Here is a 26,015-nt window from a genome sequence, read left to right as displayed (position 1 = left end):
TGTTCACTTGCCTCTTCTGATTGGACCCACTTCCTTTGGCCACACCAATTTTCCAATCGTGGCTTCCACAGCCCCAGACTAAGCCCGTGCAGGTTCATCCCGCAATCAGTCTCCTTTAGGTTCCGGTTCAGTCTCAACTGACAAATCTCACAAACACCTGCCCAGAGCCTGGCAACAGGAAATACTCAATGTTAGTTAACGGTGGTGATGGGGGGAGGGGGGTGGGGTGAAGCCGAGAGGGGTGGAGGGGCTCCCTGAGCCGATCCACCTTCGGCTCCTCTTTCCAGACCTTGCAGGCTCAGCAAGTAAGGACAGAAATTGGGGCTTCAGGGTGAAAAGCAGCTGAGTCTGAAAAGTAAGGCCATGAGAGGAAGGGGAAGGCTGGAGAAGGAAACTGAGTTTTGTGGGGCAGTTTTTACATGCTGAGTGGTCTCCTTGGGCACTCAGGCCCTTGAGTGGCCTGCCTCCTACTGAATGCCCATGCTCCTCTGTCACAGCTCACACCACATTTACGATGATTTATTTTCCCACCTGTCTTTCCTGCGGTGGAACTTCTTAGAAGAAGGTTGAGATCTTATCTCACAGGGCCTTGCACACATGAGGATAGGGTAGCTTTATCCCCATTTTCTAGATCAGGAAATGAAGTGGTAGGAAAGTGAGAGCCTTGCCCAAGTCATGCGGTGGGTGAGTGCTGTGGCTGGGATTCGGCCAGGTGACTCCACACAGAGGAGTGCGGTGGGGGTGGAGGCTGGGGAGGGAAGGTCCTCACTGGGCACATGGGATGACCAGTGTGGCCTTACAGCTCTTCATAATGATGATTGTTGCCCCCCTTACTGAGCACTTGCTGCATACCCTGTGCCACCTAAGAGCTTCGCACACATTAATCTTGTTCCACCCTCCTAGCTATCCAGGGAGGCAGGTCCTATTACGAGCCCCCATTTTGTAGGTGAGATCACTGAGGCTCAGGAAGGCAAAGTGACCTGCCCATGATCACATGGCTGGAAGAGGCAGAGGCAGGATTATAACTCAGTTCTTCCTGACTCCAAAGCCCATGCCTTGAACTGCTACCGCGTGTTTTGCAGCCTTTAGGAGAGGCTTCAGTTGCCCTGCCTCTCCCAGGATGCCCCAGTTCCCACAGTCTGATATTTGAGACTCATTGATTGATTATTGACAGACGCATTTGTGGTCTGGCTCTGGGGCCTCTTAGGCCCTGGGCAAGGACAGGAAGGGGGGTGGAGGCAGGGGTCCTCCAACCCAAGGAAACGCCCTCAGGCTGCCCTCAGCCCAGCGTGAGGGATGCCAGCCTGCTTCTGGCATCCACCACTGCCAACTCAACCCACCTTCCCTCCGCCTCTGGATTTAAAGGCACAGTGACAATTAATCACCTGATGACATGGAGGGCAGGCTGCAGAGGAGTTAATTAATTAGGGAAATTTCTCCCAGCCCTTTGAAGGTGAAATGTATGGGGAGGGGATAGAGCCAGGGACAGTTATTATTCAAGCTGAACAAGCTGACTCTGAGAGAAGCCTTCAAGAACAACTCCAGGGAAGCTTTGGGAGGTTGGAAACCTGACCAACCCGATCTGAGCAGACCCTGGGGAGTGCATTCTCAACCATACATGGAGTAGGCAGTTGATCTGGTCATGAGATCTAGGGCAATAGGAAGCCCCTGCCCCACAACCACACACAAAATGTCACCCCCTGCAGCATCAAGACTTGACACTGAGGTGACAAAGAATGCTTAAGACCTGGAGCCTACCTCAAAGGAACCCATAGATTCTGGTACACCACTGACAGACAAGGTAAAGGTCTGAGCCAAAACATGGTAGCTGCAAAGCCCCATGAGAGTACAAAGGAGGCCAGGATTAATAATGATTGGGAGGTGAAGAAAGACTCAAGGAGGGGTGGTCATCAGGATCAAACACTTGAAAAGAAAGCTGAAATTTCAACAGGACGATGGAACAGCCCAAACAAAGGAATAGGGGTGGCAGCTTGCACAGTGCTTGTAGGGAATGGTGAGTTGGTAAGCAGGGTGGCCATGATCTGTGCAGATACACAGGGGCATGGAGAGGGCTGGAATGAGACCAGAGAATCCAGGTGGGCCAAGCAGCAGAGGGCCTTACCTGCCAGGCTTGGACATGATTCAAACATAGTAGGAAGTTATGGGGGTTTAAGGCAGGGCCTGCCATGGCAAGAGCTCTAGGTTTGCAAAGAGCACTCTGGAAGCCAGAGGACAAGAGCTTCATTGATTGGGGAGGGCTAAGGTCAGATGGGAAACATGTGAGGAGGCAGGTTTCATGGTCCAGGAGAGAGATGATGATGGCTTCAGCCAGGAGACAGAGCAAAGGGGAGGGAACTATGGTTTATTGATCACCTACTATGTGCTGGCCACTGCACTGGGCACTTTTCATTCATCCTCTCCCTTTGTCATGGGATTTTTAATATGCCCAGGATTTGGGGGCACCAAGGGAGCTAAATAAAGCAGGGTGAACAAGTTCTGCACATCTGCACAGGTGTCTTTCCTCCATCTCTCCCCTGCCTCTCCCTTGAAATCTCCTTTCCACCCTGCAGAGGGTCAGGAGCCTGGGAACACTGCCCATGCCCAACTGGGGGGGCCCCATGGAGAAATCCTGAAAAGCAACGCCACACAACCCACACTGTCCCCCACAAACTCCCCCATCCCTGCCCCCTCCAATCATTTGTAGACAGGAAGAGAACCTAATCCCAAATCTGAAAAACTATGTGATGGAGGATTTACAGTATTAGAAGGCAAACAGTGGCAGGTGTAATTAGGAGAAAAATTTGTCATGCTCTCGACTTGGGGAAGAGAAGGGAAGGTCTGGCATCACAATCTCTCCGGTGTTTACCCAGCGTGCGCACACACGCAGGGGAACGGGCGCTGGCCACGGGCAGATTAATATTTGATGCAAGGAAGAGAAACGCATGCTGTTCATGTTTATTTAGGATATTGTGAAATACAGTGAAATTTGCAATTTTATTGGATTTGGGGGGACGGTGTTTTGGAGAAGTCTTAAGCTGCATGGTAGGACACGCACATCTCTCTGGAGCATAGAGGCACCAGCTTTGGTGGTTAGCCCCCTTTGCCCCCCTTCCCAAATCCAAACTTGTAGTTCCATTCCCCTCCTGAAATGAGAGAGGATTGGCCCCAGGGGTATGGGTGGAATGAGACAGAAATCTCAGCTGGGCCTCTTAATTTGGAGTTTAGTGGCATGTGGCTGGCATAGAGAAAGGCTATCTTGGGGGGGGGGCGGTTCTTGTCAATTATAGGAGGGCTGGAAGTCGTGGTTGGGCAGCTTTAGGCACTGGTGACCAGCTTGCAGGGTCAGGGTAAGGGGCTACTGGGAGGGATGGGGAGAAAGGGTGGAATGAGATCAAGGACTGTTCTCTTTGTATTCAAGAAACTCGTTGATGGATAGACCCCTAAAAGGCATGAGTCTAACCTTGCTCCCACAGTCAAGGACTCAGCTCTCTCACTTCCTTTCTCCAAGTAGTCACCTGGCCTGTGCTCCCACATCTCCATTGTCAGGGAACTCACAATGTATTTCGTTGCTGATGAGAAACTTTTTCTTACACATTAGGTTAAGGGGTGGGATTGGGAGGTAAACATTATATCATAGAGTATGCCCTCATTTGTGTTAACAGGGATGAGAGAAACATGATAGAAATATAGATAGATGATAGATGATAGAGATAAATGATAGAGAGACATGCTTGCCTACATATATTTCTGAAAGAAAACATGAAAATTGGAACAGTGATTATTTCTGGAGAGGAAAACTGATGGCCTTCATGAACCTGGGGAGTCAAGGCAGGGAAAGAGACCTCCTTTTCACTATACACCTTTGACCAATTTGAATTTTTCATCATGTGCGTGTAGTACTTTTTCACAACAAAAATACTATTTACTTTTTTAAAAGAAGTATTTTCTACTCAAAGAGCAGGCTGAGATAAAGAGGAAATAGTATGGTATGAAAAAGAAATAGGAAGAGATATAAGGGAGTAGATAAGATAAAGGACTATAGGGAAACTACAAGTGCAATAGGAGAATTCACACCCTCACACCTTCACACACACAAGAACACATGAGCGCACACACTCTCTCTCTCCTACACACAAATCACATTGATCATTATTTGAACCAAAGTGTGTCTGTCTCTTTGGACCTTCTACCCACTTTCCCACTGTGATAGTTCTACCAACTGGGTCACCAAGAAATCCCTTCCTCTGCCCCTGGCATCTGTCAAGTATTTGAAGATAGAACAAAACACCACTAGAACCATGTCTGAAACCTGTAAATGTCTGAGCCGGGTTACATTGGATCCCGGCCCCACCAAAACTTCTCTCCTCCACCACATACTGCCACTCTTTTGCTCTCATGAGGCTGCCTTATATGGCCTTACCCTCAGAGCTAGTACCCTTCCTATGCAGGGAGCACAGAGGGGAGCCTTCTCCAGTTTGGGGCTGTCTCTGAAGTTGTCTCATACTCTCTGACCTGGCCAGAGACCCATCCTTCACATGGAGAAGTTGATGGCCTCAGAGACTATCCAATTCCTATATTTTAAAAATGGATAAACTGGGGCCCAGGATGATCCAGGGACTGGCATGAGATTATGGAAGCAAGATCTGCTTTGTGTCTTCCTCTCCTCCCTCTGTGAGCCCTCCAGGATTCCTCCAGGATAGAACCTTGGGTGAGGTCTCTGGGAGATGTGGGAGCAATGCTAGCCAGCCGAGTGTTGAAAGTGGCTATTTCCAATATAGACTGCAACCAAACCCAAAGAACTGGGCAAGCCAGACAGGGCATGGGGTTAACTCAGGCTCGCAGAGAAGGCAGAAGCCAGATAAGCATCAGCACACAGAGCCAAGAGTGGGAAGGTGGTTTGGCACCTGGGTGGCTCAGTTGGTTAAGCATCCGAGCACTTGGTTTCCACTCAGGTCATGATCTCAGGGTCGTGAGATCAAGCCCTGTGTTGGGCTTCCCACTCAGCGAAGAGTCTGCTTGTCCCTCTCCCTCGGCTCCTCCCCTAGATCCTTATTCTGTCTCTCGCTCACTCTTGCTCTCTCTCTCAAATAAATAATAAAATCCTTTTAAAAAAAAGAATGGAAAGGTGGCTATGCTGATGCTTGCACATGCCCATCAATGTGTGTGTGGTACGTGAGCACACATGCACCTGTGTGGGTGGTGTTTGTGTGAGCGCAAAGATGTTGTGTGTGTACATGTGAGTACTGGAATACACTGTGCCTCCTAACCAGGGTGTGAGTGCGAGTGCATGCACATGAGGCTCCCAGCATGCGCCACAGCCCTCAGCACACTGACTTGCTGCATTAGCTGGGCAGGCTGTCTACTCCCCTGAACTGTGACCTGAGACTTTGTCTTTTTTTTTTCCCTTTTAATTTCCACATTCCCAGTGCCAAATATAGTCCATGGGATATAGTAGATGCTCAATCACCATTTGCCGGACTAAACTGAATCAAATTCAGCTGATGTGGGTTGAACTTTCCTGGTAAATCTCTGCACACCAGTCTGTACCAGGGAGAGGGAATGCATATGTGCCCCGTGGGCAAATGCTCACAAGTGTCAGCGCATGCATGTCTGAGGCAAGTTTCCACGATTGCATGTGGGTCTGTCGGCATGTTGTGAACGTGCCCTGTACGAGTGACTTCAAATCGTAAGGAGAGAATGTGCACATGCATGTGTGTGCACACGTGTGCATGTGTGTATGTATGCGTGCCAGCCCCAATAGTCCCCTCATGCACACGGAAGCCCAGTGACTCCTCAGCTTCAGTCCAGCAAGGTTTCTTCCCAGTAAACCTGGAACAGCTAAAATTAGTATGAAAACGGTAGTGTTCGGTTAAAAGGAAGGGGGGTGGGAAGAGATGAGGGTGCCCGTGAGTGCTATTTTATTTCTCAGTGAGAGGATAAAGTGATTTTTCCTACATAATTTTTGATGTAGAGGCTAAATTAGGCCGTAGGAGAGGGACAAAGCAACTTTTGCCCTCATTAGTATTCTGGCCGCGTTGGCCTAGCCACGGCAGTTATGTATTTTTGCAAGTATGCATATAATTTATTGTGGAGAACACAATTTACATGGTAGTCGATGCCTGTTTTATAGCCTCACAAATAGATGTATGAACTCAAGCATATAATGGCCCAACCAGCAGGCGCAAATACGTTCTAAATCTTCTAAATGTGCTTCACAAAAATGTAACTGAGGAATATAAAACAGATCAATTCTTGCATGTTATATATTGGTTTTTGATTTACAAATCTAATCTGGGACATTTCTTCAGAAATGAGGGGATTTTTCCCCCCCTCCTCCTCCTCCTCTTCTTCCACCAACTACTCCATGTACAGACCTCGCCTGCTGGTCAGGTGCCTGCAGGCGCTGCCACCTCCAGGACGTGCATGCGTGCCCACGTGCGTGCATGCTCTCACCCAGCTGCCTGCTTGTGTACTCTCGCTATTCTGGGAAGCTGTAGACCTGGGGTGGAAGGGATGGAGTCATCTTTGCTCCATCTGTGTGACTTCCTCCATTGGAAGCTGAAAACCAGAAAGGAGGGCTGCTGAGAGGACCCCACGGGCACGTGGCATCTCTCAGATTTTGTGCCCTGGGCTCCTCCCTAAGTGGCCCATTTTATCTGGGCCCATAACTGATTAGAGCAGAAAAGGAAAGTAAGAGTCTTAGAAATGAAAATTAAACTCATGTTCACTGAGTTCCATTTTTAATTTGTATTTTATTGAAAATATTTTTATCGATTTATCTTCATGTACATGTTTTTTTTCCCTTAAAAATAAAAAGCCCCCCCCAAAAAAAAGAAAAAGAAAAAGCCCATTCCATTAATAGTTGAATGGACACCTAAATTGTGGTATACTCCTCAAATGGAATACAACACAACAAAGAAAATGAACACACTATTGCATGCACCAAGGCAGGTGAATCTCACATGCATAATGTTAAATGCAAGAAGCCAGACCCTAAAGAAGACCTGCTGTATGGTCTGATTTATTTTTTATTTTAAAAATCTTGTTTATTATTTTTAAATTTTTATTTATTTATTTTATTTATTTATTTTTTAAGATTTTATTTATTCATGAGAGACAAAGAGAGGCAGAGACATAGGCAGAAGGAAAAGCAGGCTTCCCATGGGGAGCCCAATGCGGGACTCAATCCCAGGACCCCGGGGTCACAAGCTGAGCTGAAGGCAGACTCTCAACTACTGAGCCACCCAGGCGTCCCTGGTCCAATTTATATAAAGCGCAAAGCATGAACTATAGTGTTTAGAGATGGCAAAACCATCAGAGAAAGCAAGGAAGTGCTCTCATAAAAGTTAGAATGGTGGCGATATCTGGGGGATGAGGGATTGGGTGGGGATGGGAGCAGAGCATCCAGGCAGCTGGCAATGTTCTAATTCTTGCCTGGGTTGTGGTTCCATGGGTGTTTCATGGGTAAGTAATTTCTGAGGTGAGTGCTTCTCTTTTTATTCACTTTTCTGTACATAAGTTATATGTTTTTCAAGGATTTTTGTTCATTTATTCATGAGAGACACACGCAGTGAGAGAGAGAGAGAGAGAGAGAGAGAGGCAGAGACACAGGCAGAGAGAAGCAGGCTCCATGCAGGGAGCCCAATGTGGGACTCGATCCTGGGACTCCAGGATCACACCCTGGGCCGGAGGGAGGCGCTCAACTGCTGAGCCACCCGGGCGTCCCCATATGTTGTATTTTATATTTACAATAAAAACATCTACCAAAAACAACCCAGAAGGGTTTATAATGAAAAGCAAATACCCTTCCTCCCCCTCCTGCCCCCTGAAGGGAACTACTGGTAGCCATTCCTGGTTGTTCTCTCCATATTTCTAGAAAGATTTGTGGAGCTTCTTTGAACCTCTCCATCCATGACATTTTATAATCCTTTTGACTTCTGTAAGGTCAGTAGTAATGCCTCTACATTCATTCCTGATTTTAATAATTTGGGTCTTCTCACGTTTCTTCTCGGCCAGTCTTGCTAATGGTTTATCAATCTTGTTGATCTTTTCAGAGAACATTTCAGAATGTTTGGTTTTGTTGATTTTCACTATTTTTATTCCTTATTTCATTTATCGACACTCTAATCTTTATGATTTCCATCCTTCAGCTTGCTCTGGATTTGGTTAGCTCTTCTTCCACTAGGGTGGAAGGTTATGTCCTTGATTTGAGATCTTTTCTTTTAATGTAGGCATTTACAGCTATAAATTTCCCTCTCAGAATTGCTTTCTTTCCCTACATCTCATAAACTTTAGAATGTTATATTTTTGTTTCCATTCATCTCAAAATATTTTATTTCCCTTGTGATTTCTTCCTTGATCCATCAGTTATTTGGGAGTGTGTTGTTTCCTTTCCACATATTTGTGAATTTTCTAAATTTCTTTCAGTTTTTGATTTCTAATTTTATTCCACCATTGTCCAAGAACGTACTTTGTATGATTTCAATTTTTTTAAGATTTTATTTATTTATTCATGAGAGATGGAGAGAGAGGGATGCAGACAAAGAGGGAGAAGCAGATTCCCCACTGAGCAGAAAGCCTGACTCAGGGCTCAATCTCAGGACCGTAGGATCATGACCTGAGCCAAAGGCAGACACTTAACTGGCTGAGCCATCTAAGCCCCCCTTATTTAAACTTATTGAGACTTGGTTTGTGACCTAAGATATGTTATTTCCTGGAAAACATTCCATGAGTACTTGGGAATGTGTATTCTGCATTGTTGAGTGGAATATTCTAGTAGATCACTATTGGAAAATAGAGTCTGTTAGGCCTGGTTGGTTTCATGCATTTTCCAAATCTTCTGTTTCCTTGCTGATCTTCCATCTAGTTCTATCCATTACATCAGTGGAATTTTGAATCTCACCTGTGTGGTACTTATAATTGGCAAGTCACAGACCTAGTTTTGGGGGCCCACAACCCAGAAGAAGAGGAGAGCTTCAATTCTACTAAGCCAGGTCATCCCATTTCTGCTCCCCAATACAGGATGTTCTCCCTCCCCAACCCCCCATGGTCCTGTAGCCTGGGGTCTTGGACTGCTGTGAATGCCCCCATCAATCTCAAATACTCTCCACATTCCCAGGGTTACTAAACCTGGTGGGGGCAAAGTAGAACTGAGAGACCTCTTGGAGACCATGCAGAGGTACATGGTGAAACTGAGGCCCAGGTAGGGGTACAGATGGTGAAACTGAGGCCCAGGTAGGGGAAAGGTCTTGTTCTGGGTGTCTTGGAGCTTGGTCTGCTGGCATCCCATAATCTTCTCAGCTTACACCACCATGACTGACCCACTGGTTTAGGAAAGGGACCTGTTGAAGTCACCCCCCTGTGTCATTTCCATATGTAGTGTGGGTAACGAGCAGGGGCAGGATCAGAGGGGATGAGAAGAGCCTGTGTTGAAAGGACATCCTAGCATACTTAGAAGATCTATGCTTCCATCCCAGACTCACTACTCTGACTGTGGGCAAATCACTCTCTGAACTTCAGTTTCCTCTAGAAGTGATCCTCTAGATGGTGATTACTGCCGTCATTTGCTGAGTCCCCACTCCATGCCCAGCACTGTATACGTATAATTTCCCTCGATCCTCCCAACAGCCTGGGAAGAGGTAAGTAAGTTCCTCCAACATGGGAGGAAACTGAGGCCACACAGATCAAAATAACTTCCCCCAAAGCCACAGGCATTCCTCATCACTCTCTCGGGACTCCAGAGCTATAGCAGAGCTGCCCCTGCCACATGGCCTCCATTCACCCAAGGAGCATGGGCCCACAAATTTAATGATGGATTTGCAGTAGACTGAGATTCAGATAATATTCATCACTGGGATTACTGTTCATTTTGTTAGATGTGATCTTGACATGGTCAGTTATCAGTGAGAAGTACATTCTGAAGTATTTCCACATGAAACAGCCCATTCTCTGGCATTTGCTTTCAACTTCCCCAGTTAAAAAAAAAAAAAAAAGGAAGGGACAGATGGAACGAGATGGGCAAAGCTGATAATTGTTGTAACTGAGTGACAGACACTTAGGATTCATGAAACTTCTGTCTAGTTTTTAATGTTTGAATTTTTTGAAACAAAAACATTAACCAACCCCCCTAGGGGCTATGATTCCAGACCCCATGATGGGAGAGTTGGTGGTTCTCAGATAAACTGGGACCAGTCCCACACCGCTTGGTGTCCCCAGGGCCAGCAGGGGTCTGGTCTCCTGATGGAATTGGCTGTGTGTCTGGAATACACATGTGCTTAGCTGTGTGACCACCTGTGTCTCTCTTCCTGCCCTAGTCACCTGCCAGCAAAGACCTGAGGGAACAGGAAGCCTGAGGCCCACTGTCCCCCAGGAGGTCAAATTTCTCTTCTCCCTTGACCCAGGAGAGCTCTCGTGGATGGGCAGCAGAAGGAATGGAGAGGGCTTTGTTTTAAATAACAGAGGGGGTGGATGGGATGGCTCTTCAGTCTCCTTCCCAGACAAACACATCCCAGCTGGGGGTCTCCACCTGCCAGAGAGAGGAGGGGTTGGAAGGCTCAAGCTGGACTTCCAGGCCTGTGTTCATAGCCAGTGTCCCCATGGCAACAAGCTACTTAGAGGGTCCTCAGCACAGCCCCCTGGGGCCACTTATCTGCCCCCAACCAGGAGGGCAGTGTTAATGGACTACCTTGCCTTCCTCCCCACTCCTAGCTCTCAAGCCTTTCAAGGTGGTCCCCACAACCCTCCCTCCACCAATCTCTCTGGGTACAGAGCCCAGGAGACAAAGGCCCCCATCCCTGGCCAAATATACATGCATGTGTACACACACACACACACACACACACACACACACACACACACAGCCTGGCTACTCCCCTTAGACTGCTCAGATCTGAGCAGAGCTGCTCTGGGTTCAGTGGGAAGATGGAGGCAAACATTTGCTCCCACAGTCATCCACACACTCGTGGACACATGCTCACAGATTCACACTACCTGGCAGGTGTAAGCAGCCATATCCCATCCCAAGACACACACACACACACACACAGGGACAGTAGCTCCTGTCTGGGAAGGTTCTGGCTCTGCTGCCTGGTATAATCACCCAATGTAGCAATCCTGCTCTACCAGGTGCAGTAGGGAAATCAATGATCCTCTCTGACCCCCAGTTTCTATATTAGGAAAAATTACACCAACCAGCTATGCCAGTTGTAAAGGTTAAATTTGATCACAGAAACACAGTAGGTGCTCAGTTAATGCTTTCTTCTTCCTCCCACTGAACCTGGGCAGCTTGGTCTTTGGGAAGCTGTGCTGGGTTCAGATTAAATTTGGGAGTTGGGCAGCTTGGCAGGTGACTCTGAACTCTGCCGCTCACTAACCACCTGAACTAAGCGGTCGTATGATCCCTCAGAGCCTCTGTTTTCTCATCCTCCGGGGCTGTGAGGATTAAATGAGATAATAAAGTATTTAGTGGTGCTTGGTATGTGGTTGATGTTGTAATAGTAGAAGTAATAATATCAACATCAACAAAGCCATGATGCTGATGGAGGCCAACGCTGCCTGGAGAGAGAACTTCCCGTGTCCCCAACTCCTTTTTGACGCATGAGCTCAGCTAATCCTCAAGAAGTCTGTGAGTGAGACCAAGTTCTCATCCCCATTTCACAGATGGGAAAATTAAGGAAGCATTGAGAAACTCATTCAGGCCGGAGAGATGGAAAGTGGGGATTGGAGCCCTGGCAGCTGGGCTCTGCTCTAGCTGCTGGGCCATGATGCAGTGCCAGGAAGTGGTGCCACTGTCCTTATTAGACAGAGGAACACAGACGTGCTCAGCCTGAGGGCCAGACCCCCTTACTTGGCAGAAAAGAGAAGTGAGCTTCTGAGAGAAGCAGCTCCTTCCTGAGGTCACTCCTGCCCCTCATGTGCCTGACATCACCTCTCTAGTCTTGTGTCTCCAGAGTGCCCCCACCCAGATCGGAGCGTGCAGAGTCAGGGCATCTGCTCTGACTGAGACGGGGGTCCCAGGATTCGGGAGCCTGAGTCAGAGCCCCCCACCCATGTCCTCTTTCTTTCCTCCTTTCCTCCTTCCGTGATGGAGTTTCAGTTCCTTGTAAAGCAATCTCTCATCTTCACCAGCACTGTACCGCTACCCTGGCCTGTCCACCCAGCTGGACTGCATACAGCAGGATTACCCTGCTTTGCAGCATCCTTGATCCTGACGACCCCAGCAACCACCCAGTTTCCTTACCCAGAAAACTGGGGCATTGCCCCTAATTCACAGGGTTGTTGTAAGATCCCAGCACTCTTATCCTACCCTTCCCTGAAGCCATGGGCCTCTGGGTCTCAGGCTTATGCATTTCTTCTCCAAGGATCAGGTACAGAGAGCCTATTGGGTGCCAGGCCCTGTGCCAGGTCTGGCTACGATGTTGATAAAGCCCAGCCCTCTGAGGACCCCACACTTGGCAGAAGAGAGAAGCAAGTATTCAAGCAAGGAGGGAGACCACCTTGCACATGGAGCAACATGGAGACAACCAGCTCCAGTGGTCCTCGCTGTGGAATGCATATTAGCAAGTCCGGGGAGCCCCATGCCCAGGAAATACCGTGCCAATTCACCCAGAATTTCTGGGGTGCAGCCCTGGCATGAGTATGTTTTAAATCCCCAGGAGAGTCTAACATGAAGCCAGGAACAGGCATGAATGGAGATGTCTGGGGCTTCCAGGGAAGACTTTGGTGGGACAAGCCCCCACCACAGTCACTCACCCATCCACAGGCCCAGAAAAGGGAAGGAATGATGGGGGCATGTAAAGCGTAGGTAAGGCATGGTGCAGGGAGAGGAGGTGGGAAAAATGGAGGCTCAGCAGAAAGGGCCTCAAGTCAAATTCATTGTCAAGCATCACCCAGCCCTCCAGCCCACAGATACTGAGGCAGCTCTTCTTGCACAGTCTCTGCCTCCTGCTCACCTAATGAAGGAGCTGCAAAAATGGCATCATGATGGGGTTGCCCATTGGGTTTGGAATGGGCCACAGTGTTTCCTAGGATCCGTGGTCACACTCTGGGTTGCAGAGAGGAGGCAGGTCACAGAATCTCCAGTAGGAAAGGGCCTGGTGCCCACCCCACACTACCCACCCACCCCGCAATACCAACTTCTGGAAATAAGAAAGGTTAAAAATTTTTTTTAAAGATTGATTTTTACATTCATGGGCTCTAAAAGCTAGAAAATATCTTAGAAATCAACTGTCCAACTCCCCCATCAGATGGGGAAACTGAGGCCCACAGAAGTACATGCTGAGAGTTGTCAGCATCTGAGTGGGCAGGGCTGCTCATGAGATTTCCCTGCAGTCCCTGGGTTGAGGGACAAGGGTGGGTGATATCCTCTCTTTGTGCTAAGAGGCTGCCAGAAAATCGTGCTGGAGGCACGTGGAGCGAGATTGAGGAAGGGGCCATACTAGCGTCCTCGAGCTACCTCAACAAATCCCCACCAGCTCGGTGGCTCCAACAGCAGGCATGTGTTCCCTCCAGTTCAAGAGTCCAGGAGTCTGAAATGTGGGTGTCAGCAGGGTTGGTTCCTTCTGGAAGCTCTGAAGGAGAGTCTACTCCATCCCTCCCACCTTACCTTCCGGTGCCTGCCAGCAACCCTTAGTTTCTAGCTTCTTCATTTTAACTTCTGCCTCCTTGTTTCTCTGTGTCTCAAATCTCTTTATTTTTCTTGTAAGGACACAAGTCACTGGATAGGGCACCAACCCTGTGGCTAACCTCATCTCAAGATCCTTAAATTAATTACATCTGCAAAGACTCTATTTCCAAATAAGGCCACAGCCAGGGGTACTGGGGGTTAGGTTTTGGACACATCCTCTTGGAGTCACTCAATTCAGCCCACCATCAGAGCTCTCCAGGTGACTACAGAAGAGGGGAGAACAGTAGTGTCTCCAGATCTGGCCCTCTCTGTGCTAGCCTATCCTCCTGGGACCAGCCACCCAGAGCTCCCCACCCCGTAACCAGTAACCCAGATCAGTGCTGGCTGCTGGCCACCAGGGGCTGAGCCCAGATGTGTACTGGAATACCTGGAGAGAGCAGGACATCACTGCTGTGCTTCCCACATGCTGGGTGCTGGCAAGAAGCCAAAAAGGGAGCCCTATTCCTGATCAGGGACCCTGGCTGTCTAGTTGAAGGAGGAGCCAGACTCACACAGGGAGATCCGAGGGCACCTGGCTTAGGCTGACACAACACTGGCAGAGAGTGCCTGCAGCTGCTGAGGGAGCAACAAGGAGATGAGGGAAGTTCAGGAGGAGACTAGGGGTTCACCTCAAAGGATGAGAAGGGCTTCAAAGGAGAGAAGTGGGTAGGACATTCCAAACTGAGCCCCAAATGCTTGATTGTTGGGGGGGTGCATGCAAGGAGGATCCTCCAGAGGATCCTCCTCTGGAGCTCCCCAGATCCTCAAGAGACTCTTACTACACTGGCAAGATGTGAGTGGCTGCAGCCTATGCTGACCACTCCACCAGGCACTGCGCTGCTGAGAGCAGAGCATCTCCAGGATGGGGCTGGCACGCAGCGGGGGCCTCACACATTTGGAGGCCAAGGGACTAAATGGACAAAAAAAGAAGATTTAAGGGGAGAGCCCGTGAGAATCACAAGGTGGCAGACCACCCACACACCTGACTTTCAACACATGCCACCGTCATTACCGTCTGTGATAGACTCATGAGTGTCTTTACATACCACCATGGACTACACACACACACACACACACACACACACACACACACACCCTCAAGGACCTGAGGCAGCTTGCAAGAAACATACAATAAGGTAAAATAAAATGTATATAAGTGGAGATGAAACTGAGACTGAGGAAAAACGTGCATATAGATATTGGCATTCATATCATCCACTGAGCACCTACTGTATGCAAGACACAGACTGGTGATGCCCATTTCTCAAGGGGAAAGGGACCCTGGCCAGGGAAGAGACTGGTCATTTTAGAATTCCCAAGTTTTAGATTTGGAAAAAGCTCCTAGAAGTGCCTGAATTCAATATTCGACACAAAGCAGGATGTCCTATACTTCATTCACTCATTTGCTTGTTTATTTAACAAATTCTTATTGAGCACCTACTGTGTGCCTGCTGGTAAAGCACTGACAAGACAGCCAGTCTGGACAGAACTGTAGCCATCTAGGACTGCTCCATCAATCTCTGCTCTTTATAAAGTACTCTCTAAGAGTTGCCTCTCTGGTGGCTCCTGGCTGTGACCCTGAGGGAAGCAGGACATCATGCAGAGGCTGGGATCCAGCCTGCAGGGCCCATTTAGTGAGAAAGTGTGGAGCCCAGGATTAACCCAGAGTTTCCAGAATGGGGGAGGGATTGACACCAGGCATTCTAATGGGCCTTTCATGTCCTGTACTTCGTTTTCTGTATCACAATGTAGTGTGATCTGGGGCTGGAAACTCAGCTTTTCTATGAGGTAGGTAGCTCCTCCGTACCCTCATTTGTTAAGCAGAGATAAATAAAAATAATAATGTGCCAGTGTTGGTTTTGACAAAAATACCATGGTTACATAAAATGTGAACAACAGGGGAGACAGGGTGAGGGGTTTACAGGAACTCTGTACTATCTTTGCAATGTTCCTATAAATCTAAAATTACTCCAAAATAAAAATTCAATTTATAAAAATGAATTTCTGAGTTCATTGAATCTGTTGTGAAAAAGATGTAGGAAGCACATCATAAGTATCAAGGATTATTACTTAATTGTCACAAAATATTGGGATGGAGGTTTATTAGTCTTTTTTCAGACCAGCTTCAGAGAAGTTGAGTGAGTTGCCTTAGATCATACAATAATGTTAGGTGATGCTGGATTTGAACCCAGGCCTGAGACACTCCAAAGGCCACCCTCTCTCTACCACCTCCTGCTTTCTGTAATATTTTAAGACATTTGGTATAAAGGAAATGACCACCTGGCCAGGTGCAGTTCTGCTGGTTAGGACCTGAGCATTATAATGATAAATGAGCAAATGTGCTGTCCTGTAGCTTCCTTGGGTTGATCCTCCGCTACTGTTGGGTTTGCCTCCCATAGCATAGCCAACAACTCACTGCTCAGGTCTCTCCATTCCAAAGACTAAATGGATGTTCACCTTCTCCTCCCCCATTCCAGTCCCCTGAGCTGACCCATCTCATCTGGCCACTGTCCCTCTTTATCCCATATGAGGGACTCAGAAATGGTGGAGGACTCTGGGTGGCCCCTTAGAGCTCAAACATTCTCTTTCTTTGGGACCTGGCCCGGGTGGTGCTGCCTATGCACCAGGAATCAGGTAGTTTGGAGCAGCCTTATCTGGCTGCCTGGAGGAGACAGGGAGAGCATGGCCCAGGTCACTGGGATGTCCCCTAATCGAAAGACACAGGGTTCGGTCCTGGTGGCCCTGTGGGAATGGGGTTGTGGGCAGTCCTTTGGCCTTCTTAAACCTCAGTTTCCTCCTTTGTAACACAAGGAGATTGATAACAATACTTCCTGTCCCGACCTACCTCTAAAGCAGAGTCACAGATGAGACAAAAGCGACAGCTCTGACTCCCCCACTCCAACAGCCCCTTATGCTTCCCTATGATAAAGCACATCCCACATAGGACGGTAACACTGATTTTCTTGTATCTCCTTTCCCCACCAAAGACTAATTTTTTTCTGAGGCAGCAACTATGTTTTATTTACCTTCAGATCTCCAGTGCCTAATAAGATTAATAGTAGAAAACACTTACATAGCACTTATTCTGGGTCAGGATCAACCTTGTGAGGTAGATACTATTATTATCCCTATTTTATAGGGGAGGAAGCACAAAGAAAGGTCTGGAGCTACACCTGGCACATAAAAAGTGTCCAATATCCATTTTTGTTAGAGACATGGAAGGAAATATAGGTGAATTAATGAATGGATTGGTGAATGATGGGTGAACAGGTGGGCAGATTAGTAGAAGGATGAGTATATGGCTGAATGGGTAGGGATGGGTAGACATGTGGAAGGATGAATGGATGAGTGAAAGAGTGAATGAATGGATGGATGGATGGATGGATGGATGGATAGGAAGGTAGGTAGGTGGGTGGATGAGTGAATTGATTAGTGGTTGGATGGATGAATCAATTGATGATAGGATGGGTGGGTGGATGGATGGATGAATGGATGGAGGGAGGGATGGAAGGATGGATGGATGGGTGGGTATATAAAAGGATGGGTGGATAAGTGCATATGGGTGGGCAGACAGATTGGTAGATGGGTGAGTGTAAGGTGAGTGAGTAGGGATGGGTAGGCATGTGGAAGTGCAGATGGATGGGTGGCAACGGTGGATGGTGGATGCATGGATGGCTGGCTGGAATGGTGGATGAGTGGGTGGGTAGGTGGATAGAGAGATGGCGGATGTATGGATGAGTGAGTGAATGGATGGATGAGTGAATAGATGGGTGGGTGATGGCATGGATAATGGCTCAGAAAATGTTTGTTATCAAGTCCTGAGAGTGAGGAACTAACCTGGCAACCATTTAAAGGGTGCAGGCATTTAGAAATAGCAAAGAAACCTCCTCACTCTGATGGTGGGAAGTCACTGAGAGCAAGAGTAACTCCCCACCCCAGATCCTTGGGCAGGTGCCATCTCTTCCCCTCCCCTACCCCTGCCCCGACACCGCCCGGGGCAGCCCCCCACTCCGCCAGCGGATGAAAGGTTGGCAGAAGCAGCGGGTGGGCGGGCGGCTTGTTCCCTCATTGTAGGCAGCGGTAACCTTCCTCCCGGCTGCTTGTTCTGCGTAATGTTACACTTGTCTTCTCGCAACACTTGGATACCCGAGCCAATTTTGTCATGCAAATGAATTCAGCCCATTGTAAATCCTGCGGAGGGAGCGGTCTTGGAGCCAGAGGGGCGGGGCGGGGCAGGGGGGGGTGGCGAGTGGCTTCTGCTGCCCCCTGCACTGCCACCGAGGGAGGGGGTTGAGACCTTTGCTGCGGCCTCTGGCCGGTCCCCCTTAGAATTCCCGACTCTTAGAGCCAGATCAGGCTTTAGAGATGGATCATCTCCAATCATAGATTAATAATCTGAGGCCCAGAGAGAGCCAGCGATTTAACACAGACACACAGCCAGTTAGCCTGGGCTCAGTCAAGTCTGCTGATTCTTAGCTAGAATTCTCTCCACTAGGTTGAACTGTCCCTGCCGTTGTCATTGTAATGAACCCTGGATGGTATGTGCCGCTGATGAATAACTCAACTCTACCTCCGAAACTAATGATCTGTGCTGCTTCTGGGCAACACACATACTAAAATTGAAACTAATGATATACTATATGTTAATTAATTGAACTTAAATAAAATAAAATTATTTTTTAAAATGCCAGGTGTCCTGCCAAGGAGGGCAGTCTGGGATGGAGGCCAGGATGTCATCATCAGCAAACAGGAAAAAGGGCAGGAGGAGAGCCCGGAGACAGGGAGACAATGAGTGAACAAACCATAGAGCTTCCTGGGGACTCAAGGAGGGTGAGTCCTGCAGGTGAATTCACCTGAAAAGGGTGAGGGCAGAGGCACCACAGTACCTTAGCCCCAACCAGAACTCTGGCAGCATAGGGGTTGGGGGAGAGGAAGGAGAAATGGCATTTGTTTCAAGGCTGCACCGTGCCAGGCCTGATACGCCATCCTCAGGTAAGTCTTGCAGTTCTCCAGTGAGGTGTGTTGTCCTCACTTTATAGATTAGAAAACTGAGATTTTCTAATCGAGGGAGATTACATTCCTGGCTCCCAACGCCACACAGCCTGAGGTGGAGATTTGAATTTCAGTCCATGATTCAGGCATTCCAGAGTCTATGCTCTTTCTGCTCAGCATAGAGCAGAAATTCCTTCCAAATTCTGCCACCAGGAATCAGTCTTTCACTAAACCGGTGACATTTGAGGAGGGCACAGTTGAGGAGGGTAGTGGGTCATTGGCAGAGCCCAACTTTCCAGGAAGTGAGTCTCAAGCTACTTGAACCCTTGGGGGCTCCCAGCGATGCACTGTATAAGGTGCTATCTCCTTCTCCTGACATCTAAGGCTCACCCCAACCTGCCCACTTCCAACACCCAATTCCTTTCTTTTTTCTTTCTTTCTTTCTTTCTTTCTTTCTTTCTTTCTTTCTTTCTTTCTTTCTTTTTTTTTAAGATTTATTTATTTATTTGAGGGAGAGAGAGAGAATGAGTGGGAGGAGGAATAGAGGGAGAGGGAGAAGCAGACTCCTCGCTAAGCAGGGAGCCCAACATGGGGCTCTATCCCAGGGCCAGGATCATGACCTGAACAGAAGGCAGATGCTTAACCGACTGAGCCACCCAGGCACCCCCCCACTCTTGACTCAACAGCCATCCACCCTCCTCCTTGCCTCCAGGTATTTATATAAGCTGTTCCTTCTGCTTGGAATGCCCTTATCCACCCTGTCTTCCAATCTTTAAGGCTTGATTCAGTTGTCGCCTGGACCCTCCTTTCCCTACCCTGACAGTGTTGGCTCCCTCTCCTAATTTACACTGTCAATCATCCCCTCTAGTCCTAGCATGCCAAGCAGCATATTATCCCCCCAACACCATGCCTAGGGCATGGCAGGAGCTTGAGAAGTGTTGCATAATAGAAGGAAGAAGGGGGGAAGGGGGAAAGGGAGGAAGGAAAGACTGTAAACCAGCTGGCCTTAGAAGGAAGATACAGGGTGGATGTACAATGATAAATCCTGCCTCTGGACTCAGGGAGTCCTGGGTTCAAGTCCCAGTTCTGATTTACTAACATTGTGATCTTAAGCCTGTTACTGTGTCTCTCATTTTCTCGCCAAAAGCTGGGGATGGTGATGCCCTCCTCTTAGGGCATTAAGGATTCCATAAGCTACTAAGGATGCCAGAAGCTGGGTACAACTTGTGGCATGTAGGGAGTGCTCAACAGATGCTAAGTCCCTTAACCTACTCCTGCCCAGTGTCTGACTCTGGCTGAGTGCCCAGGAGAGTTGAGTGGGACAGGGTGATGCTCCATTATACCAGAAGCCACATCTGGTGGCTCCCCATTGTCCACACTGCAGACTCTGTGGCCAGCTACCCTGAGGTGACCAGATACCCCCACGAGTATACTCTGCCTGGAGACCCTCCTTCTGACCTGATCACATCCTCCCCCGACCTCCCCCATCACTAAATCCCTACGCTGAAGATGCTGTCTCTTCCCAGTTGGCCTGAGCCAACCAAGTGCAGTAGATCAATCAACTGCTAAACGTGTTCACGTTCCTGAACCTGGCCCAGGTCAGACCAGAATGGCCCCAGCTATGGGCTCAGGGCTCCAGGGACCAAGGGCAGGGCCTTGGGTCCTCCTTGTCCCCCTGACTACAAGCACCAGTGCTCTCTCCTGCCTGGCCAGCCTCTCAGACAGAGTCCAAAGGCATGACATGGCAAAGGGAAGGCACTCCCCAAGAGCTGTGAGCTCCTGTCCTTTGTGGCTTTGCCTGGGACCTGCTGTGTGCCCGGGGCCAGTTCCTTCCTCTTTGGAGGAAGGAACTCATCAGCCAAGTGAGAAAGATGGGCTCAGGAAACACCCAGGCCTCACCTTTATGGCAGCAGGAGACAAGGATAAAGCACTCACTTACAGCTGAGACACCTCTCCCCAGAGCCCCCTGACACTTGGCCAGATGCAGGAGGAAAACACTGGGCCTAAGAGACACTAGAGGGATAGTAATTGTAAAGATAATAACAGGTTTACTGAGCACTTAGTATGTCCGGGCATTGTGCTAACAAACTTTCTTAAATAAATGTCCTTGGGGCGGCTGAGTGGCTCAGTGGTTGAGCATCTGCCTTTGGCTCAGGTCATTAACCTGTGGGCCTGGGATCCAGTTCTTCATCGGGGTCCCCACAGGGAGCCTGCTTCTCCCTCTGACTATGTCTCTGCTTCTCTCTGTGTCTCTCATGAATAAATAAAATCTTAAAAAAAAATAAATGTCCTCATCAATCCTTACAACTACCCCAAGAGCCCGGCTACATTATTATCCACAATTTCATATATGGGAGACAGGCCAGAGAGAAAGACCTCTCCCCTCATCCCCCAACCAATCCCAGGCTACACAGAGCCCTGTTCTGCTGACCCCCGCCTCCACTCACAGTATATGGCTTGATCCCAGCCTGTCTTTCGGACTTGGCTTGAGGACATATGTGAGCCTCTCTGTCTAGATGTGTCCACTCCCCTTTGCTGGCTTTTTTGGGAAAGAGGGAGGTAGAAGGAGGGTGGCTCCCTGGCAAATGGAAGGAAGGAAGATGGCCAGGGGTTGGCACACCAAACATGCTGACAGTGTTCCATAGCACCTGGCTTCTCATGGGCACTCCAAAAGAATCTGCTAGAGGGAGGGAAGGGAGGAGGGAGAGAGACACACAGGTCCTAGGCGCTAAGAGAATATAAGCCCCCCTCCACACCTCCATGTGGACAGTGGTCTGGGTTACAGGAAGCTTGCCTCTCAAAGACTCCCCATGTGAGGCATGGGCCAAGGTGGAAGATGCCAGAATCAGAAGAACCTGCTCTGCCCTCCCTCACCAGGAGGCCGCAAACACATGAATTCCCTTCTCTGGTCCTCATCCAAACCAAAGAACTGCCTCCACCAACACCACCCCCCACAACACACACATAGTACGGTGCCACACAGCCCTACGGCTTGGCCATCCCCTGGCCACCCCCTGGCTCCGAGGGCACCCTCCAAGTGCCCAGGTTGGCCCCCGATGGCAAAGCCCCTCTGGGCCGCGCACCCCACGCTGCCCGCGGTCCTCACGCCGCCTTTCGCTGGCATAATGTATGCCCTGTGCTGCCGCCCCAGTCACTCAATCCCAGCCGGTCTGTGGAGGCAGAGATAGTCCTTAATGAGAAGGGCCCAGGCTTTATCTGCTTTCTACTTCAGCCATTATCTCCCCCAGTCTATAGACACGCAGTTACCTCTGACAATAATGCTCAGAGGCAACAAATGCTGATGAGTTTTCTATGCAGTCCGCACAATAAGTCTATCAAAACAACCTCGGAAAATTATGAACCCCCGTGACAGACAAATACAACCAGCTTCAGCGTGAATTTAGAGCCCCCAATGCTACGTTTCTTCTAATTCTTCAGGCCTCCCTTATCTCTGCTGTTCCTCTTCTGGTGGGGAGATAACAGTAATTCTTCTCCATGCTGGGTTTTTTTTTTCTCCCTCCCCCCTTCTTGGCTTTTTTTTTTTCACCCACTGAGTGAGATGTTTTCCGTGTCTTTCTGCTTGCTAAAGATAAAGGGTTAAAGACCAACTTATGTTGGGTGCTGGGGAAGGGGGGAGGGGGCATGGGAGAGGGGAAAAAAGTAATCAGCATTCAAGAGATTGCTATCGGAGAATCCGCGCAGAGAACAGTAATTTTGCTGGCTTCGGCGAGGGCTCTCTCCACTCCCCCCCCCCTTTTTTATGAATGCACATAATGCCTGGAGTGTTGGGGGCAGATAAAAGAATTAGCAGCAGCCAGGGGGACGGAGGCCCAGAGAACAGGGGAGAATTAGAATGTCTATCTTTGTCTCTTCCGGCTCATCCAGCCAGCCGAGGCTCCCGGCTCGTAAACAATTTAATCTTTTTGCTACAGTTAAAATACAAAGACAGCAAGCCTCCTTCTTCCAAATGGAAAAGGGAGGAGGAGCAGGACAGAAGGAGGATTGGGGTGGGGGCTGACGGGGAGGGAGGGCACGGGATGAGGGACAGGCAGATAGGAAAGGGCTGACACCACAAACTTTTCTGCAACCGGCTTAACCCCTTGGCATTGAGACCTCAGAACTCCCCACACCCAGGCTGCCCCCAGGGGAGTGGGGGACATAGCCTAGACCTGGTGTGGTTCAGCTCACCTCCGGGACTGGAGGCACAGCCACTAAGGGCAGGGATAGGGGTAGAGTTTGCTCCTGCCAAAGGTCCTTGTCTTCCAAGGAGGTGATGGCTGTTGGGCTTTCATCCCATGCTTCTTCCCTTGGTCTTCCCAGAGTCAAGGCCTTTCTTTATTCCTCCTCCACTTCTTGCCTCTCCTCCCCCTGGCTCCTTCTAGGTTCTGAGGAGAGCTCTCAAGTCATACAAAATGAGTGTGTCTTCTCTTCCCCACCAGGCTGCAAGCTTCCTGATGGAAGAAGAGACTACTGTGGGGACTGTGCCATTGTGCTCCTGCACAGGATGGAGATGGGGCTCTCTGCCTAGAACGGGGGCTCCAGTTTTCTAGCTACTGCCTAAGACCAGCGATGGAGAGAGGCAGGGATGGGATATAAAAGATGCTCCTTCTCTCTCTCTCTCTCTCTCTCACTCACACACACACACATTCACACACACATGCACACACATCTGCATACACACAGGGAGAACAGGATTCTAGGGAAGAACACAGCCTAGAAGGAGAAGAAGCCCTTCTCAAAGGACAGATCATTTTGAGGGACCTGAGAAGAAGCCTTCTGAAAGGTACCAGCGACAGATTAGAGAAGGTGGGATCCTCAGCCGCAACCCAGGGAGGCCAGTGGTCCAGGCCACTGACCAGGTGGTATCGTCAAGGCAATCCAGGTGCCACAGTGTGGTGTCCCCCAAGTGCCACACTGTGGCCACATCTAGCCATTCCACCTGGACCCCTGTCCGATGTGACATGAAAAGACCAATTTTCATAGGGCCAAGTTGGAAGCTGGTTTGTCCTCCTCTGCCCTTGTCTCTCTGGCAGGGTGCCAATCCCAGTATATTGACATTGAATTCACTGCTTGGGAGCTCCTAAAGGGCCAGGGCCAGGTCTTCCAAGGATGCCCAAACACAAGAACGTCTCAAATCTCCACAAAGAAGCTTTAACTTACTCTTTTTTTTTTTTAAGTTACTCATCTTACCTTTGCCCTTTACCTTAGCCAAGCCATGCTGTGGGGGATAAAGCTGTTTTCTCCAGCTCCTGTGTCCCCTCCCAAGGCTGGTGAGGAGCTGATCAGGAGAAGCTCTTTGGAGGCTCTAGGAGGTGGGGGCTAATAACTTCCTCTAAGGTCTACAGCTTTGCAGAGAACCTCCAGCCTGCTCACTTTCCCCTTCACCCACCTCATGTCTGTGACCTGGACTAAACCTTCCTTCTAATCCCAATTCCAAGTCTTACTTAAATATTCATCCTTCCTCACCGTGACCCCAGTGTTACCCTGAAAATGACCCCCAGTGTAGCTGAGGAGGCATGGGAATGGAACACAGAGTATGAACGTAGATTTTTAGAAACAATGTTCAAATAATAATGTTTAGTGTTTATATCTTAAAACCAGATAACAATTATTTTCAAATGTACATTAAATATATATAATCTAGGTCATGTCCTAAGCAAGAGTATCCCAAATTGTCCACATGTCAGAATCACTTGGGCACCTTTAAAAAAAACTGGATTCTGAAACCAAGCCTAAGATTCTAAATCAATTTGTTGGGGCAGGGGCCAGGAGGGGGGGGTGGATTTTGGAAGCTAAGAGTGGGAAAGTGGATTTTTCAAAGATCCCAGGTGATTCCACTGGGGAGCCCAATTCAGGGTCTGCTGTTTCTAGCCAGCCCCCTCCCCCCCACACAAATAGGTTTCATTTTATTCATTGATTCAGCAAAGACTTTCTGAGCACCTGCTATCTTTCTTTATGTGTGTTGGGGAAGGGAGGAGGACACAAGCCAAAAAGCCCACAGGGCACAAGGAAGCAAGATCAACCCTGCCAATACAGATTCCTCACTCCCCAGCCTCAATCCAAAATCCACTCAGCAGTGATTCTCTCCTACTGATCTCTGTGGGGTTAATGCCCCTTCTCCATTTTAGAAACAGAGCAAGAATTTACATTAAGTAAGAATATACTAAGTGCCAACCACTGAATCAGGGAGTTAACTATACACATGATCTCATCTAACCCCCATAAAACCCTTGTGGGGTAGCCATTATCACTTGTCTATTATTAATGAGGAAACGGAGGCACAAAAGGGGCTGAGGAATTCAGTCCACAAAGCTAGCACGGGTCAGGGTGATCTCCCCCCTCAATACCACCCAGATGTGTGCTGCTTAAGTCAGGGTCTTGGAATTCTATTTCTTTGTTATTAACCACAGCACCTGGCATTCAATCATTCAGTCACCCACTCAGAACACTGGTACACCACCTTCTGGGTGCAAGGCACTTAACTGTGGGGCATAAGGAGTGTGGAGATGTGCAGAGTTTTGGAGGGGAACTCAGGCAATCCCACAAATAATTCAGAGACAAGATAGGAGTCCATCCCAGGAGAGGGGCAGCAGCAAGTTAACAGAGTTCAGTGGAAAGAGATTCCTTCCAGCTTCAGGGACTCAGAATGCCAGAAATCTGGAGGTCTTTGGCAAACACTGAGGTCTTATTTCATCAGAGAGGTGAAGCATCTCACCCAAGGTCACACAGCTGGGTACGCCATAAATATGGGATGAATCGAATGAGATTATTCACTAACTCCAATTACATCTTAACCACTAATAACTTGGCTCCGGCTCCCCTAATGGGATTTCCTCCTTGGACATCAGCCTTCCCTTCCCCCCTTCCGCTGACATCGGCCAATTAGAGAAGGGCAGGTGCTGTGATTGGGGTCATGGTGAGAGGAGATAGAGAGGAGCACAGCTCACCCCATCCAGGGCTGAGAGGGAGGTAAGCAGTTTCAGGTGCTCACAGCCTCTTGTGATGAAGGGTCTGAGAGAAGCTCACTCAGGTGGAGAGAGGGGCAGACTTAGAAGTCCAGTTCTTCCAAGGGGAACGTCCAGGGAAGACACCTGCTCTGCACACAGCACCCTTTATGCTCCCCGTCAGAGACCAGCAGGCATGGGGCAGAGAGACATTTATGGACCAGCAGACCTGAAGACAAGGACAAGGAAAAGGGAAATACCCAAGAAATACACATATGCCTGAGAATAAACCAGGTCTTGCTACACACAGAGCCACAAAACTAGATTCGGAGAGACGCGCACAGACACGCACAGACACAGAAGGGTACAAGCAGACACAAAAGGATTCTTGGGCAGAGTCTGATATCCACCCACTT

The sequence above is a fragment of the Vulpes vulpes genome, chromosome 2 (assembly GCF_048418805.1).
Source record: "Vulpes vulpes isolate BD-2025 chromosome 2, VulVul3, whole genome shotgun sequence".
Taxonomy (NCBI): domain Eukaryota; kingdom Metazoa; phylum Chordata; class Mammalia; order Carnivora; family Canidae; genus Vulpes; species Vulpes vulpes.
Note: the sequence above shows the minus strand (reverse complement) of the source record.